We start from the raw sequence: 18,759 nt of genomic DNA, 5'->3' as shown, positions 1-18,759 counted from the left end.
AACCTGTCCTTCAATGATCATGCAACAGAAACAATTTTGTGCCAGAGACTATAGAAAGGATAACGGAAAAGGCAGAAAAAATTATGAAAGAATGATAATCATGGATGCAAAGCATAAAACTTAGGATACATAGTAGTACCTTTCTGGTTACTCCCTAGTGATGAGGGGAGAAAAAGTAGTTATCCCAACACAAACGAAAAGTCAAATATTCAAGTTGTAAATTGGGAACACCACACTGATAGTTAAGGAAGATTGGGTCAAACCAGGAGACTTGGGAAGGCATGCACCAATCATTGAACGGTGACAGCTCCCCGCAAAAGTGAGTCTCCTCTGTTTTGACTGGTAATCCAGCCCAAACGACACATGTATTCATTTCAACAGATGTGCCTCAACCCTACTGCTTTTAAAAAAAAAAAAAAAAAAAACACACCTACAGAATGTGACATACCTAAGAGCTGGCAAACCTTTTTAGATGAAATTAAAAGATGAAGCAATCAACGTGAAAAGCTTACTATCCAAATACTTAACTCTTAAGGACCAACACTGTACTTCATTTGTAATGACTATGGATGGAAATTACACATTTTCTTATTTCATTGAAGAGCAAGCTAGCCAAAAATTATTTTTCCTTAGGGATGTAGGGTCACTGTTTACAAAACTATGTTCAGTCCCAAGGTAGGATACTAGGGAGTTATTGAAGCATGTTGACCTTACATGTCCAGAAAAATTCACCCCGAATTGGAGTTCCTATGTTCAATTTTATGTTTTTTCTCCCCTCCTCATTAGGCATTACCACACCACACCCCTCAAATCTGAGGGCCATATCCTAAATTGGCTCTTACATCTTCCTTGGGAGGGGAAATCAGATTGTTAGTTGTGTACACACAGAGAGAGAAACGCTCTCTGTGGGGTATCGGAGGCTCCCCATGTGTCTTGCTCCACTTTCTTTGACTACCTGCTGACTTACCAGCTCTGAGGAAAAATAAAGGTGGAGGGGGTGCGGGGGAGAGGGGAGGCGCAGATGTGCAATCTCTGGATAACTGAGCTACAACTGTTTTTCATTTCGGTCAGAAAGCCTCTTGAGAAACCACCCTGACAAAACACTCATTCTCCTGGGCTGGGTTCCTTCTCCCATGGACAGATGTGTATCTGAGCTGACCAAATCTATCACAGAACTCATGCATTTTATTCAAGGCTGCACCACATCCCTACTGGCCCCCTCGCACACAACAGAGTTCTTGCAATGAATGAATCCATTCTTTAAACCACTAACATTTTACAAATGGAGAATAAAAGCACTGTGAAACTAATTATAACAAATATAAAATAGATTATCTCTACTATAAGGCTTTTTCTAATTCTCTAAACTTTTTCTTTTTTTTTTTTTCACACTGAGCTCCAAGATTTTGCTCCTATTCTTTATTTTGTTCTTACCCAAACCTCCATTTCAAAGAACTTGGTAACAACCACAGGCCATCACGGCCTCTCCCCTTAACCACATATTCTAACACTAAAACCACAAGTGCTTCATGCCCAGCCAGTTCTGTTCCTTAGACTGACAGGACAAGGATGCCACGTGAACACTTGTGGTTAACTCCCTCACTCCTCCTAAGAAATCAAGTCATTTGTTACCTTCATTACCTGAAAGCAAGGTCCAGCATTACCAAATGAACCCTGCACTAATAGCAAGAGAGGGAGCTGGGCACTCTGAAAAACAAAATGAACAGATGCTCACTGTTAGTAAGACATTTAATTCCATCCAAATATGCCCCCAAAGCTTTTAAAAAACACCTTACATTAAATGAATATTAAAAAGGATTTTCAGTTTTTACATTACTCTGGGCAACTTTCTTCGTACTTTCCTTCCCCCACTCCAAGTCTGAAAAGCTTTTCCATGGTATTTTGGCCCCAGCCTATATTAAGAAACATACTGGCCAAAGTCATGAAAAACCTGATTCTCAGGAGAGAACCACAGATCCATTTCCAAGGGCCAGAGAAAGCAATTATATACTAGGAAGAATTTCTAACTTAAAAAACTAAAGTCCTAATCACCGTTGGGAAGGTTTTATGTCTGTGAACCTGGCCTTCAAATTAGTAACAAAATGTCCTGGTCCTCACTCCGTGGGCCGATGACCCAAATTTCCTTACATTAATTCAAGATGTGAGTTAGCAGTACAGTACGCAAATTAGTTTCAGATGACAAGAGAAAAACGTAACAACACTAAAAAGAACAAAGCATAACCCCATCAGACCCAAAAGAGCTGGCCAGGCTAGAGGAGAAGATGACTGACTGCCTAAGTCTCAAGTAAGGGCCGAGACACAGGCTCCCAAGCTCACTTCATCTGCACGCACCCTAAGGTGACTTCTGACTCACTTCTAGACTATCCCAAGGAAGTAGATGTGGTAAGGGAACTAATAAGAATGTGCATGAAATTTTAACTTTTTACTTCCATTCTTCAAAATGCATTTGCTGAAACCAAATGAGTTCCTTGAATGGGAACCTGATGGGAAATCATTAATTACAGAGACATATAATGCAATTAAGTAAATGAAAAAGCTAATAAATATTAATAAATCATCTTCAGAATTTGTGCCACTAAAGTTAACTAATTCCATAAAGCTTTTTTATGCTTCAAATTTTAATAAGATCCTATACATATTTATTTGCTACTAAAAATTGATATAACCTAAACAGCATCAAAACATTTTGCTTGCTATATGCTTGTTCTGTAGTCTAAGAAAAAACACTGTCATGGGCACTTTAGTAAAATCAGAGCTTGATTCATACTTCAAGAAAACTTCCTTTTCTATTAAAAATATCAGGTGACTTCTAACAGTGAAAATCTATTGTGAGCCAGGCTTCAGAAAATGGTCACAAACATATCAGAGAAATGTTCTAGCCATTTGTATATAGTAATAAAGAAACTTTTTTCCTGACCCAATAAGGTAAGAAAAATCCCATCTGTAGTCAAAATGACAATCTGACAAACTTACTGAATCATAGAAAACAGAGGTTTTGTCTTGCTGTGTTGTTTGCGGTAGAGGGGTTTGAGAGGTTACTAAGAAATTACTGCATTCCCTTTTTAAAACTAGCGGACAGCTAATACTTTGAGTGATTATAAGTTTCTAAATCACTTCTAATATAAAACCTAAGCCTAATAAAACTATTATGACAAACATTTGTGCAGCTGATTTACACTTGTCTGTGCCTTAGCTGTTGTAAAAAAGAAAAATCTAGAAAGTCAAAGTTGAACAGAGAATCATATAGCACAGAAAAAAAGAAACAGAAAAACTTCTTGAACCTGCCCTCATTCAGGTAACCGTTATGTATTCATGTCATCAGTCACAAGGACTGATAACTCCCTAATTAATGTGTAGTCTTTATTTCTAAGCTTTATTAGCAAGGTTTGGAAAGACAAAAAGGGAGGGAAAGAGAGGTCTGTAAAGAGAAGGGAAGAGTGAAGACAAGAAAAAAAGTCAGTTACAAACATTCCTACAACTAATGAGAGGTCAAAGTATCATTTGCTATCTTATTTTCCTCAACACGAAAATCTCTATCCTTTCTGCTGTGTGCAGGTTTTGAAAGGTAAACCCCTTGACTTATCTATCAAGACCTAGAAACTCTGAAAACAGTTGTCATTTCCAGCCTTCTGAGGAAAACTAAAAACAGCTTTCTGATAATAACTGTGGAAACACCAACAGCATCAATAGAAAAAAAAATTAAGATAGAAATACTGTGTACTGTGCATCTTCTTTACACCTGAAATTGAGAAAAATCTGCTACTCCATCAACACGTCTGACTATTTTTGCCACATCCCTGCTACTGTGAGAGTAGAGCTTTTCTTTCCCTTCCAAGTAACACTAACCCAGTGCCTGTGGCCCAGGCTCTGACCATGTGGAATTAGCATAACCATTTATGAACCTGATGTGGGGCATTGCCATTGGTGCTTTCCCTTGCACTCACCCTTCCCCACACACTTTGGATAACCATGAGGAAAGGTACTTTTGGTACAAACACTCACCTTTGCTTTTTTGAAAAACAAATTAAGGTGTGCAAAAAAAGAATATGGGGAAGGACTAAAGATTTTTATTAGATTTTTTTCACAGCTCCTCCACTAAAAACAGCTCAAAGGACCACTGTATTACAGCTTAAAAAAAAAAAAAAAAGCACTATAGTATAGTCGAGAGACCCCAAGATGCAGTATTGGAAAATCTGAGTTCTAATCAGGGTTTGCCAAAAATGAACTCTGAACTTTCTGAACTTGAGCCATTTTTTTTTTTAACAAAATGACAAAATTATAGATGCCTTTAAGTTTCCTTTCTGCTGTTAACAAACTAGATTTCAAACACCACTGCCTACCATGCTTACTTAATACAGATTAAAGTTTAAACTCTTTTTAAAAAGGGGTTTACTCAAACAATAAAAACCTGTTTGTTAATTTCTATTACATGTCTAAATATAACCTGAGCCTTCTGCATGAGAGAGAGGAAGAATCTAAGTAAAATGTTGGGGGAAAAAAGAATGCACTGAACAAATATTGCTGGCAATCACTATGTTTTTATGCCAATGAAATCTAATTTTACAGCTGAGTTCTATACAGCTGGAAGAAAGACTCTTGCCATGGCTTGCCACTTGAATGAAAGACTGAGTGGTGATAGCTGTTCAAGCAGAAAAACCTCTTGAGACATGAGCAGTACCTGCAGGTATGCACCCAGCTGTTTGGTTGAGGCACAAATAGTCTGAAATGTCTTGTCTGATATGGGTTCATTAGTGAAGTTAAATCACAGTTGTCTGAAAGAGTTCTTAACCTTAAAAACATTCTTGCTTGTTTGCATCCAATTATATATATGGGAGAGTTAGGTGGCAATATTTAAATCCAGAGAAATCCTGTGAAATTGAGTTTTTTAGATTAAAAACACCACCACCACCACCACTACCACTCTGGATTAAAATAATGATGAATGGTTAAAGCATCAAATAAAAACAGAATTGCTCATTGTGCTCCAGAGAGCAAGGAGGAATGCCAAGTAGCCTAATGTATAAGGCCTTGCCTTCCAGAATCCATAGATGCTTTTTCAATTCTAGTTGACATACAATATATTAGTTTCGGGTGTACAGCACAGTGATTAGACATTTATATACCTTACGAAGTGACCACCCTGGTAAGTCTTGTATGCATCTGGCACCATAGTTACTTACTACATTACTGACTGTTATACTTATTCCCTGTTATAGTTTTTTTTAAAAGCATCTATTACTACATTATTGACTGTTATACTTATTCCCTGTTATACTTTTTTTAAAAAGCATCTATGCTTTTTTCATTTTTTGACTTTCCTTAAATAGAAAAGCATAGTCATGCCTGAACTCAAAACTATTATATTAGTAAAGTACTATATTTGGGGGGAAAGGGGAGGGCACATATCCAAGGATTATATATAAACATTATATGTAATCTGAGACTGCTTTTATAATTCTCCATGAATATACAGAGGTTGCTTCCATAGCTCCCAATATACCCCAATTCTTAAGGAAACATAAAAACTAAAGGAAAAAAATTACATCGCTGTATATACACAATCCCTGGACCTCAGATCTACATACACATACACAAATAACAGCTCAGTTTTGCTCATACTATTAACTAAAAGGGGAAGGGAGCCTTATCAATGAAAAAAGTTTACCAACCAAAGGTTCATTTGCTTTGTTCATTGTTTTTAAATGGCATTTAAAGAAGTTTGCAGATGTGATTACAGTTTTATTAGAACACCTAGACTCTAAGTACACTCAGCACGATAAATCTTGCATCCCTCACTGAGACCCAAGGATAAAAGTCTAGCATCTATAAGGAAATATTCCAAAGCTATAAGCCTTTATTTTCACAGATATCCAAACTAACTTTGCCACATACTTTATCTACCTAAGGATGACAATAACTGAAAATATGTGTTTCAGTGAAATTTAGAATTGTATGGCTTTATGTTAAAGAAAAGGTCTAGAAAACTGTAGTCCTAGAATGGAAAAGTTCACTTCTAAAGCCCCCTCCAGGTCCAGACGTCCCTCCATCCTACCAGTCTACCTCCAAGCTGCAAGGACAGAAAGAGAAGAGATGGAAAGTCAGAAGACATGTTCTCTTTCCCAGCACCAACCTTCCAACATTACCACCTGCCTGCAACCCCCACGGCGTTGGGACAGGCCCCACTGCTTGTCAGGGCTGTGGTTCAAGGCATTCATTCCTCCCTAGGCTGTCTTGTCTCTTCATCTGTAATAGGGTGCTTTAACATTTGACTTCTAAATTCCTTGTTAGTAAAATCTAAATTGGATTTTATTACTGTTTTTAGAGGTCTATTACAAATTAAATTCTCATTTGTGCAACCAGTCGGGTACCTAAAAGCCACACGTAATACCCCTTTATTGGGGTAAAAATGTGTTACAAGCACCAAACTGACTGCTTCCTGGGAAAGTTTTAGAGGAAGAGCTCCGAAGCTGCTGGATGGGCCTGGTGGGCAAGGGCACTGTATGAGGCACCCGCACACTGTCACCCAGCCCCACGACAGTCATGTGAAGTAGGCAGTGTCCCCTTCACAGATGTAGCAACTAAGGTGGAGAGAAGTAATTTGGCCAAGGAGTCTCGGAAAGTGATGGCAAGAAGTCAATGCTCTTAGTGAGCTAGTTATGACATCTAAACATCTGGCAACAAAACACCGAAGTGGAAGAGCTCATGAAAAATGCATAGGTTAGTGAGTTTTTAAAAATCAGATAAAACGAGCACATGGAACAAAATTCAAAAGGTAACTTTCAAAGACACCCAATGAAAGTACATTTCCCTTCAGCCAGTTCCCCTTTCCCTTCTTACACAAAGGCAACAACTGTGAGTTTTCGGTGAGACACAAAAGCAAAATTACTTCACAAAGGAGGGCAGCTTAGCATGTTACTGATGAGACTGTTAGAACAAGGTCTTTGATATGAAGGGTTTCAAGATTCTATTATTTTCAGTATCTCAGAAGGACTTAGCTGAAAGGTACCTTCTAAAATAACATCAAACAAAAAGACCTGAATAAAATAATCACGCATTATTTTAACAAATATTTACCGAACACCACTATGTGTTAGACACTGTACTAAAATTCTAGGATTCTAGAAATAAAAGCATGAGATTAAACAGCATCACAGTGAAATGTTATACCTGATAAATAAAACAGAATCCACGTTGGACACTTCTGAGGAAACCACACAAAGTCAACAAACCTCCATGCTCTATGAAACCTTTCATCTGAGATAAGCCTCAGTGTCTAAATTTGGTTTCCCAGCTGTGGCCTCTTTTCTAGTTTTAAGTGTTCCAGAAGATAAATTTGTCTTCCAAACATATCCCCTGCCTCCATTTCTGATTAGCCAGGAGGATACTGAAATTGTTTCTTTAATCAACTCATATAGAATTCAGTCATGTTTATTTTAGAAATTCAGTTTCATTTAGCAGAATAGATGTTATAAAACACTCGTTTTAAGGCAAACAATCTGTACCATTAAGCATCACTGATGTTTTATCCAATTTATACTAAAATATGTATTTCAAAGATTTCTGACATATTACTAATTTTAGATATTAGTTCAAATATTTTCCTCAAAAAAATATCTGAGGGGAGTCAATGAGAATAGTGTATGATACACTGAAAATCAGTTTATAAGCATGTTTTTGAATAGTTATTTCTTGAAGAATTACAACTGATGACATTCTCATAAGCAGCTTTGTATTTTACTTAATGTGACTGAACCCAAGGCAAATACCAGGTGTTCCTTAGAGCTTATAAGGTACTGAAACAGAAAATTCATATGAAATGACAACAGTTATAAATAAACAAATTAACAGGTGCAAAGACACCTTATGTAAGGCGATATCTAATTACTGTTTCATATAAGCCCGTCACAATAAAATTTTAATGAGATATAGATGGAACCACATTACTAATTCAGCTTACATTTTTGAAAACACAAAAATGAAAAATTCTTTTGAAAAAATTTCTTTCAAGGAAAAAAAACTCATTAAGATTTATTTTAATAGATAAAAATGATAATTGATGCATACATGGTTTTTTGTGCAAATGGATAAATCTAAATGTTTGAAAGCATGGTTACTTGCCTATATTCTAAACACTCCCTGTGTATATTGACGGTATCATAATTACACTAATATAACTTATTAAGGAAAATGTAAGGGGGTTGATATATTTACTTAATGAATATTTTTTTAGCTTCTGATCTGTGCAAGACACTCTTCTATGCTGAAATCATACAAATTCTAAATTTAAGGAGTCCAGAAAACTAGATTTAAACTTCAACTGCTACAAAAAGGCATATTCTCCAATTCATTTTCTTATTTCTCCTATGGGAAAGCACAAAAGACAAAAAATAATCTTCGGATATTCTTACTGAAGAACTCTGAAACATAAGAATGAAAAGACAAATAACATTTTAAGATTATTAATAAGTATGAACTCATGAGCCCCACAAAAAGGTCTCAGGAATACCCAAGAATCTCCCCCCAACCCCCACCCGCCGCCCCGACATCACACTGAGAATCACTACACCACAAACCAAGCAGCTTGGATGTAAAAATATAAGAAAAGTTTAAATTCACTCTCTAGTAGACAAAGATTGCTGTCCCTACTTTAAAATCTGTATATCTACAATTCACCTGACAGAATCTGAAAAAAGAACAGATCAATCCAAATGAAAAAGTATCCAAGTTCTAGCATGGATTTCTCTACCCAGGATTTTATGTCACACTCTATAAAGCACCTTGGTGAAACAAATTCATTTGGCAAAATATGAGGGAGGTAAGAGCAGCACGCTAGAGGGATAAGAATATGAGTGTTGAGGGGTTGAGGGCCAGGTAAGCCCCTGGTGGGGCTTTGAACGCCCTTTTAGGGACAGAGTATGATCTCACTCCAGTAAATCCAGGCCCATTAGATAGGGACCTCTCCTGTAATCAGATTCCTGCCCTGAATTCAAGCAAATGATCAACACCAAGGAAATAAAAACAAATAATTTTGGGTTGCCATTCCTCAGTAAGAATCTTATCTGATCTGATTTCCAGACCTTCGCTACTGCTCAATGAGTCCATTCTAAATCTGAAGATGATTTAAATCTAGTATTTTCTAGGGTCACTAATTTATTTTCTTTTGCCATAGCCTATTACACCTTTTGTGAAAGAACCCAAAAAGAGTGTTCTGAGGCATAAGGAGAGCTCTTAAAACAAGAATCTCAAGTGTCAAATACAGACAGAACAATTAGTATGACAATGAAATTCATTTCCTAGAGCAAGAAATTAGCAAAATCAGAATATGCCACACAGCTAATTGATTTGCATTCAGCAAATGTTAAGAGACCTTCCTTTATTTTTAAAAATAGATTTAACAGGCATATTAATTTTCCACTGGCCACTATAAATAAATGGAACTCCCAAATCTCTTTCTTTGCAAGGGCGTTCTGGCCAGTCACAGTTAGCCTGACCCGGAGAGGAATGTGTATTTACATTGCCGAGAGGCGGCATTGTGTGCTGGTGGGAAACCACTTCTCACAAACCTCCCATTCAGTGGAGGGCTCCACAATAGGTACTCACACAGGAAGCAGGCCCTGCTAAGAGCACCTCTGGCTGTTTCAGACAGAACTTTCCACGGCAGCGGGATGGTGAACTACTGTAAATGCCACATTCACAGGCCCTAGCTGCCCACACTTCAGGGTCAACAAAGCCAGTGTTGTTCGCAACCAAACCCCCAAGTTCTTCTCAAGGTGAAAGGGAAACTGTCAACAATCCCATTTCATTTTTCTAGCTAATCTCTCAGGGCATCACTTTGTTTAAAAAAAAAAAAAAAAACACAGTCATGACATTTTTTTCTCAAATAAACTAAAAATGCTCTGAACAAGCTATTGCTTTTCATAGCCAAATGAAAGGTGTTAGTATTGCGTGTGAAATTCTTTAAAAATCAAAACTTCAAAGACCAATTTACTATCTCCACTGAAAACTATGGTCCCTGAAATACTGATCATTTTAACTGCAAAGCAAAAAAAATTACTTTGACTCCTCAAATAAGCAGGCATTGTCAGCAACATGTCAATAACTTATGCACAAATATGTGAGGAAATAAAGATAATGGTGACCACTCACACATGCCATTAAATCAATCAACTGGTGTTTAAAAAATGCGATTAATAAATTGGTTTTGTCGATTCAATACTAAAACCACTGGTTTGACTTTTTCCTCCCTACTTGAGCATGTAAAAAAACACAACCTGGTTCTTTCAAAAATTGATTAAATTCTCAACCTGCAAAAAAGACAGGTAACAGCTGTTTCCTATGATAATATGTTTAGACCATTGAATAATTTAATGACATTAAGCAAATGGTGACTCCTCTGGCTTATTTTTTTCCATTTCTCTAATTAAAAGACTAGACTCCATGATCTAAGTTCCTGCCAGCTCTAATAATCTATCAATTTGAGTATAGCAGCAAAGAATATCACAATTAACACATCTATCTCAAGGGTTTATAAGAAGTCTAATACTTAAGGCAGCCACCATAAAATAAAAAGGTATTTGCACCCATGCCAACCATAAATACTACTACTCACTAGCTTCAGGAAGTTCCTTCTGAAATACAGAAAAAGTCAATCAGAAATACCACAAGAAAAGGCCAGAACATAATGTTTAGAGAAATATACTCAGAGTATATATGTATATATAATTGTTTAAAAGATTAAAATGAAACAGAACCAAAATGTTAACCATGGTTAACCTATGGATAATAAAATGATGAGTTATATTTTTTCCTTTGTACTTATGTTTTTAAAGTATCTTACAATAAGCATCTATAATTTTTATAATGATAAAAGTTAACTTTTGTCTACAGCCATGCCACCCTGAATGTACCAGATGGCGTCTGATCTCGAAGCTAAGCAGGGTCGGGCCTGGTTAGTACTTGGATGGGAGACAACCTAGGAATACCAAGTGCTGTAGTAAAAAAAAAAAAAAAAGTTAACTTTTAAAAACCTATATAACATGACAAAAAACAAACAGAGACTGATGGACACAGACTGTGGATTAGTGGTTACCAGAGGAAGTGGGGGAAAGGGGAGGTATACAGGGAAGGGGGTCAAATATTTGGTAACATAAAGAAATCTAACTTTGGGAGGTGAACACACACTGCAATATATATACCACATACTGCTGAACTGTACACTTGAAACGTATTTGATTTTATTAATCAGTGTCACCCCCATCATTTTTAATAAAAATTTTAAAAATTCATAGTTTAATTGGCACTGTGAGACTGTTTAAATTTTTGTGATTAAATACTTTCAAACCACTGCACAACATAAAGATCTAAAGAATATGGGTTTATTCAAGTCTCAGCACTGGTTTCCACCATTCAACCCTGACAATGGAAGAACATCTGTGGTTAAGTAATAGACTTGGTAACATTAAAAAAACTAGCCCTCTGGTCATGCTTGCTGACTAATCCCTAGATTAGGCACGCTTACTAGGACCAATCCAAACAGGTTTTTTTGTTGTTGTTGTTTGTTTTTTTAAAGGAAGGAGGGGAAAGGCAGGTTCCCCAGCCTTACTTTTTTTAGATAACAAGCACTCCAAAAAATCCTCTTCCAACTGCCAAAACAAATCAGAATTTCTGGGTGGAGAACTCCTTGTCAATCAAATGAGACTCGGCAAAGATAAACTAATAATAGAAATCTGTTACAAACTTACTTCTCTGTGCTAGCTATGCTAGTCCCTAACTAGCACAAAGGCCTTCGAAAAAGCTGGCTATGAAAAGTACAGGGTGGGGTCGGAGAGTTCCCTCAGGGTTGGGAGGCCTCATTCTCAGCGGAAAAAGTAATTAACTACTCTTATCTTTGTGGGTTCTCTCCACCCTACTCTCCCTCAACCAAAACCTTCTGAAAATATTTGTCCCATATTTTTATTCCCACATCCCCATATATTATACCATAGAATACATGTTCACTCTAGGAATCTGGAAATAAAAGCAGGAAGATCCAATTATTCATAATCACATCAAACAGAAACATCCATTGTTAAAATGATGTGTTTCATTTCATTTTTTTCTATCCATATGAAATCTATAAAGTTAGAAGGCTACAGATTATACAGTACAATCTGCCCGTTGCTTATTTTTGATATTTCATGATTATAACAATGACACTGAGAACTTTAAAAAACAAGCAAGAACTGGATCCTAAATCGCATCTTCAGAGGAGGTGGAAAAATCTACTTCCAGGGCTCTTGATCTTAGAAGAAAGATAGGGTTCCAGAGAAGACATGCTATTCAACCAACATGCCCAATGTGTACCCAGAAGTGTATCTATATGATATCAGTTTATAATGATATAATACTCTTGGATTCTGTACAAGTATTTCAACGGAATTTTGAAATGAATGGTCCCTATAAATTACTGTAAATTCAATTCTTTGTTTCTATGTTTAAATGTGTATGCTTCTGAAAAGTAAAGTTTTATTCTTTATGTAAGAGCTACAGAATGGTCTTGTGTTAACTGTTCAGAACACTTCCTTCACAACCATAAACTTACCCAACCCTCTCAGCAGAATGTACCTACCAAAATCATGACACTCTGCCACAAAACACTTAACCCTAAGCATGTAGGTGTTTTGCTGTCAGTAAAATCATTAATAGAGAACCAGATTGGCAAAGTATATGATGTGACTTAAAATATTTTAGTATAAAGTATGGAAACATTCATCACAGCATGAAATAGTAAAAAGTTGGAAGCTGTCTCATCTATATATACAATGAGAGACTATGCAGACAATTATAAATGCTGTAGAAATCAATCAGCTAACAAAGGAAGATATTTATAGGGAAATAACAGAGGAGAATAACAGGTTAACAAACAGAAGGTTTACACTGTGGTCTTATTTGTGCAAAAATAAGGTTATGTTTAATTTTCACATAAGAAAAAACTGAATATACACCAAAGTGTTCACAGTGATTATGGTGAGGTAGGCAAAATGGAGAATTTTTTATCAACACATTTTGATTTTAATTTTATGATGCTTTTGTTGGGGAAAAAAGTAATTAGAACACAGAGCATCTTAAAAGCAATCTCATCATATCTGTCAAATAATCTAATGAAAAAATGAGAAACAAATAATGAATATCTGGTCAATGACAATCCGACTATACAAAACACACCTCTACGACTTCCTGAAATGGCTGATTGTGACAGCCCCACCTCCTAAAACTCTGCAACAGCTCACAGGTGTGGTTTCCCCTTCACTCTAGGCACAGCTGGGCTTACCAGCAGTGATGTTGAGGACTATGAACCTCCACCACATAGAAGCTATTTTCAGTTTCAAGATAATATCATAGGATCCTAAGTCTAAAAAGGAACCTTGAAAAGTTCAGTTATGACTCAGACTTGTACAGTATCTAAACATCCCTAATAGATCAGAGGCTTAAAAATATCATAACCCAGCATTTTTTTTTATTATACTATATCCTTCAGTTAGTTATCCCAGGATTTCCTCTCAGTCAGTAAAAATACATTTATTTGGAATAACAGGATGATATGAATAGGTATGGTCAGAATTAGACAAAATTGTGTCTGAGTCAGTGAAAAATATAAGTTATTGAATATTTTTAAATCACCACCATTGAAAGGGTTCTTCCTTTGATAAAGTCTGTTACCTGTGACCCTTTCTTTCCATCATCATCACCACTAGTGGCAGCACCTTAGTTCAAGAATTAAATCAAATCCTTTCTTGATTCTGAAAATGTCTGGAACTATCTTATCCCACCTACCGTCTATCATCTAACTTCCGTCCACTCTACCCTGCACATGCAGACCATTTCTGGAATATCACTTCCACTACGCTGCTACTCACTTGCTCACAAACCAGTGATTCTTCAGGTAGAGGCTAGAGAAGCAGAGAGATGTGGAAGGAGGGACTTTGCACTGCGGGAGAAGTACTTCTGTAACGCTAACCACTCATGTTAGTGTTTCTCCACCTATGGTACAGGAACTACTGCAACAGAATCAAGTGGGGAGCTTGTCTGGAAATGTAGATTCCCCACAAATGTTCACAGCATTATTCACAAGTGCCACAAAAAAAAGTAGACACAATCCAAACAACTCAACTTTTAGAAAATGTGGTATATCCACATGATGGAATATTATTTGGCAATAAAAAGGAATGAGGTACTGATACATGCTACAACATGGAAAAACCTTGAAAATATGATGCTAAATGAGTGAAGCCAGTAACAAAAGGCCACATATTGCATGACTTCCTGTATTTGAAATGTCCAGAATAGGTGAATTTTAAGGGACAGAAGGTAGAGTGGTAGTTGCCTGGGGCTGGATGGGTGCGGGGTGGTGTGGGAAGTGACAGCTAATAGGTAGTACGGGGTTTCTTATAAACGGTACAGAAAATGTTCTAGAATTTGAAAGTGGAGATGGTTCTACAACCCTGTGAATTCGTTTAAAAATATATTGCATTTTATATCTTAAATTAGCAAACTGTATAGTATGTGATTCACGTTTCAAAAAAGCTGTTTAAAAAAACAGATCCCTCAATTCCACCTCAAAGCTACTAAATCAGAATCTCTAGAAGGGAGGTCTGAAAATCTTCCCTCTGAACAAGGGCAGGTGATAAGCATTTTCACTAAGTACCCCAGAAAAGTTATAAATACACTAAAGTTAACACTGTCGTAGATTTTTCCCAAAATTATATACAGGCTATACAGATGACCACTGAACAACACAGGTTTGAGCTGCACGTGTCCACTTATACATGAAATCTTTTTCAATAAATATATAGTGAGCCCTCCATATCCCCGGTTTCACATTTGTAGATTCAACCAACTGGAGACTGAACATAGTATTTTCAATCTGCAATTGGAAAATCGACAGATGCAAAGGGCTGACTATATGCACTGCTCCATGCTATTTTATATAAGGGACTTGAGCATCCACAGAATTGGTATTCGTGGAGGTCATGGAACCAATCCCCCAAGGATGTTAAGGGACAACTAAAGTTTGGGAGAGTCAAAAGTTATTATGGACTTTTGTCTGTGCAGGGGTTAGTGCCTCTAACCCTCGCCTTGTTCAAGGGTGCCTCTAACCCTCGCCTTGTTCAAGGGTCAACTATATATTATATTCCATACCTCAAAAATATATCTCAGACCAAACATATTCCCTACTATGCCCACATAACTCTGCCTTCTAACCAGTGTTAGATTCTCCAGGGAGCACAGAAATGCCGGCCCTTTCAAAGCTTAGTACTCTTTCCTCTTTCTTCCTAAAACATCCACCCGTCTGTCCAGGCCTTCTCTGCTGCTTAAAGCTGCTTCCATACTGTTCAGTTCACAACGACCTCTACTACGAACCCTTTGGGCCTTCCTGCCTATCCTCAAGTGCGAAACAAGGGTGATGAACTGCTAGGCTTATTCCATATCTGATAGTTTGAGCCTCTCCAAAGAGAGATTCAAAAGAAACTCTAGATAAGCAGTCTTACTTCTATTCAATTCACTTTTTACATCCAAATAATGTGTCTTGTGCAACCTTCTCCCTATTTAATGTATGGGGAAGTTAAATAACTTGAGAACAATTTAAAAGCTAGAGAAAATGTACGTGTTAAAAGGTCCTCAGGATACTGGTGTATGGTTTGGCATATGGTGGGGGCTCAGGTATGTGACGAATTCCTGGATACTTAAAATGCCACTGCCTTAGCTTCAGTCTATACACAGACTTCTAGGTTTGTTGAGGTGCCTTTACTAATCTTTTGTGTGGGGAGACCTGTCATGTCTGTACTGCTGCTGCTTTTCCAGACAACACAGTACCAGCCCCTATCAAAAAAGACACGTACTGTGTGTATGTTGGTTCTTCTGTCAGTACTGATGGCTTTATGACGGCACTTGAGAGAACAGTTGTTCAGATTAGAGGTGTGTTCCATGGTCATGAAATGAACAAAAGGTAACTGGCCCAATTTGTGACCAATCTGCAATTTTATTCTGAGGCAGTCTAAAAACATTCAGTGAAGCACCACCACCACCACCACCACCACCAACACACACACACACACTACAAGGTCAGTAAAATGCCAAAGCATTCCAGGTAATATTACTGAAAGCAACACAACTTTGAAAATTGCTCTTCAGTGACTACACTTGACAAGATGAATACAAATTCCACAAAAAAATATGTTAAAAGGTATTTCCTACTAATCAAAGCCAACATTTTGAAGAAGGTAATAACTTTTGTGTCACATTTTATAGGTACAAATACATACTTATATTTCCAGCAACTCTAGCGACAACGTTAACTTCATAAAGCTGAAATTAAGATGCTCCAAAACAAACACACACATGCATACATATATACTCTTTAGAATACTAAGAAATTACAGAGTGCTTCGTACTATACTGCCCATTTCTAAGTCTATAAAATATTTGACTTCTGTAATTTCTAATATTTTTCAGATGTTTGCAAATTAAGGAGAAATATCTCCCTCTTTAGATTGTACTGTCTCATTTTTCATATTTTAATACTGCATAGATTAGAGTTAAACCTTGGTAATTCAAATTGAGAAAAGGCACTTGTAAATATATGAAAAGAAGCATCTGCCACAACAAATTTAATTATGGTTAAAACTTTCAAAAGCACTGATAAGTGGAACTCCTAACAGCTCTACTTCACAGATAAGACATACTTAGACCTCTAACGATTGCTACTTCAAAAAAATTTTCCCAAGTACTTCCTAAAGGGTTTTATTATATTCTACTCCCTCTCCTCAATTCTCAATCCCAGCTTTATTTTGCTAAATTACTTTCCAAACTCTTCATAGCTGATAGATTAGTGGCATGAAAAATTAAATTAGTTATATTACCTTCAGTACCCAGATCAAGACAAGTAAAGAATGATTTAGTTTTAGTTTTGTAAGGTGGACCCTAAGTAAAGATATCATTTCAATTTATTTTCACAACCCTACCCTGCTACATGAGAAAGCAAAATGATATTGGATACTACAGTAGAGAATCAAGAAACCTGGGTTATTCTGATCCTACCAAGAATTATTTGTGTTCCTAAGCTCAAATCCATCTCCAGCTCTCTAAAATGGCCTATCTGGTGAGGGTCCTAGGTTTTTAATCACATGCCTACGCCAATCAATTCAGTACCTGCCTGGAGTGCCTCATTGAGAAAGATTCACTGCCCCAGTTCAGTGATAGAGATGGCTACCAAGGTCGTGAGATTAAGGAGTGAGGAGGTCTATGTCACATATTTGCCATCCATTAGTTAGAAGTAGCACCAAGGACCCTCCCATCTACACGTTCTCAGTCAATCAAGAACTGCGAGTGGCAGAAAATAGGTATGTTTGATGCTGGATGAGTCGTAAAGACAAAGGCTCTGATCTGCTCCTCTAATTTATTCAACATTTCAGAGACAATATTAATGCCTGAATTCAAAATTGATTAATTTTAAAAAATCAATATCTAATAAAGATATTGGGATTAAGCATGGCTACCCAACTCATTTAATAGACATCACACCTGACAGACATCACAACCAAATTACTACTACAAATAAATATTACATTTTGAAATCAAGTGTGATTAAGTCGTGAAAAGTTGACAGGTCTGGAAATTCAACCCTTCAGCTGTTCAATCATTTACTGGATATCTTATGTGCCTGGCACTGTGCAGACACTGGAAATCCAGTTTTACACATTTGGCTAACTTTGTAATTGAGCTGAGAGTTCAAGAGACCTTTATATAATGAATGCATAGTGAAATTTTCAAACTTCCATGTCCTTGATCCAAGGACAACCTTATTGGAATCTTTTTTTTTTCAAACTTCCATGTCCTTGATTCCAAGACAACCTTATTGGAATCTTTTTATTATTATTATTATTATGTTTCAAGAACCTTCTGTTAAAGATACTAAGATAGTCCTACAATTGAAATTATGATCTAAAATCACCATACTGTTTAATAAATCTGACACATTTAACTTGTTTGTGGCCATCTATCCCCACCTTTAATCAACTAATGACTCAGTACTGACTGTCCTGAGGAAATTCTCCAAACCTCTGCAAACAGCTGCGCCACATTGCATCCTGTTTCCAACATCAACTAAGAAAATGTCCTTACCTCTAATGAATTCTTACTGGGTTATTTTTCCAGATTTTAAGAAAATCCTGTGGTAAAACATCTTGCCCCAATCTTATATTGTACTATCACATACATTCTAAAAGATGTTTCCACGCATTCTTGATAAATATATTTAATTCAGAAATAATTAGTAAAAGAAATAATTTGTTCTGAACTAATTTTTACTTTGCAAAGTCCTACAGGTATTAGTTACTCACTGTGAGTTTAAAAGCTCACAGCACATTGAAAATCCTGCTTATTCAAGCTAATTCTGTGAACTTTAACACCATGACAAATCAGTTCAGTGCCTTTTCTGTCCATAAGAAAGCTAATTTCCCTATCACTTAAACCAGACCCCTGAATTTAATTTGACCACTGTCTATACATCTTAAAAGTCTTGCTGCTAGATGAGTAAAAATACTTTATGCCTTCTATAATGGTTTTAAGCATCACATATTTTCTAGAATGCTGTCAACACAAATAATGAGATCAGTCTCTTAAGAGCTATCTTTTGTAGAATTTATTTTGAAAATGGTTTTTAAATGATCAAATTTTAAAATATACTTGTGATGATGCAGA

The 18,759-nt window shown here is 36.6% G+C and overlaps 1 protein-coding gene and 1 pseudogene across 4 annotated transcripts in view; one reads left to right on the top strand and one right to left on the bottom strand.

Moving 5' to 3' along the window:
* FNDC3B (fibronectin type III domain containing 3B) overlaps nucleotides 1–18,759 on the bottom strand; it is a 296,648-nt gene that overhangs the window by 237,791 nt on the left and 40,098 nt on the right. The gene's annotated exons all lie outside the window — the stretch shown is intronic.
* On the top strand, nucleotides 10,901–11,018 carry LOC120604735 (uncharacterized; annotated as a pseudogene).

This window comes from Pteropus medius, unplaced genomic scaffold, assembly GCF_902729225.1.
Source record: "Pteropus medius unplaced genomic scaffold, Ma_sr-lr_union100, whole genome shotgun sequence".
Lineage (NCBI taxonomy): Eukaryota > Metazoa > Chordata > Mammalia > Chiroptera > Pteropodidae > Pteropus > Pteropus medius.
The sequence above is the reverse complement of the archived record's forward strand: the minus strand, read 5'-3'. Positions and strand labels throughout refer to the sequence as shown.